Genomic DNA, 1,196 nt, shown 5'->3' with positions numbered 1-1,196 from the left:
GCAAAGCGCATTTAAAAATTGACCTATGACGAAACTAGTAGAGATAGAGCGCTGTCTTTCACACTCTTAAATAGAGAAAACTTCACTCTATATTTGGTCGGTTTCATTTTTTTCGCAGTTTTCATCAAAATGAGACACATTTTCAAAATCCTACCTGTCGGGAGCGGTTTCAAAGCAATAAAATCTGCCAAGCGCTTTTAAAAATTGATCCATGATTAAACTAGTAGAGATAGAGCGCTGTCTTTTACACTCTTGAATAGAGAAAGCTTCACTCTATATTTGGTAAAAGTTTCATTTTTTGGCGGTTTTCTACAAATTTTGACAAATTTTCAAAATCCTACCCATCCGGAGTGGTTTTGAGACAAGAAAACCTGCCAAGGGCGTTTTAGAAAAACGCCCCGAAAAAACCAGAAAAGATAGAGTGCTGTCTTTTCAACCTTAGATAGAAAAAACTCGAGTCTATAACTTCTAAAAGTTTGATTTTTTTGCGTTTTTCCAGCACAACTTCCTGCTCCTCAGGAGTAAGTTCTTTGCCACGACAACGCAGAAGCAGAAAAAACGCACCCGTTCATCATGAAAAATGCCCTTAATGTTGTAAAATTGCTCATTTTTATTGACTATCGGCAAATAAAGAAATTGCTAACATAACGGCACTAGAAGGAAATTATTAGGAAATTCGATCGACACATAAACTGGTTTATTAACAATTTCTCACGTTACTAAAGTCCGAACCGAGTTGGCTCTTTTTACCACCTGTGTCAGATCGGGCATCTTTCTGCTCATTGATTAAACCACTAATGTACAGGGTGCGCACCTTTGCTGGCCGCACATTCCTCATTAATATTGATCGGGGCACAATCAGCAGTAAATTCACTTAGTGACTCGTTTCAAAGGCTAATAATGCGCAAACAAATCACTCGTTTAGACAGCTACAGCTTCTGTTCGCAGTCGGTTTGGGTGCCTTAAAAAGCGGACCATCCTGTACAAGAAGCTCATTTAGAGTTGAGTGGATTTGACATTCACCTTGATATAATTATGCAAATACCAAGATATTAGCGGTGTCGGGTTTTGGAAGCAAAAGTTACGTGGTTTATTGTAAACAATATCGTTCCTGGTCCTCCCTATCGATTTTAATGTATTTTTTTATATTTATTATTTATTATGATCAAAAAGAAACACTTTTCTTTAGCGTTCAT

The sequence above is a fragment of the Dendroctonus ponderosae genome, unplaced genomic scaffold, assembly GCF_020466585.1.
Source record: "Dendroctonus ponderosae isolate FM_Combo_2020 unplaced genomic scaffold, Dpon_F_20191213v2 Dpon_F_20191213_10, whole genome shotgun sequence".
Classification (NCBI taxonomy): domain Eukaryota; kingdom Metazoa; phylum Arthropoda; class Insecta; order Coleoptera; family Curculionidae; genus Dendroctonus; species Dendroctonus ponderosae.
Note: the sequence above shows the minus strand (reverse complement) of the source record.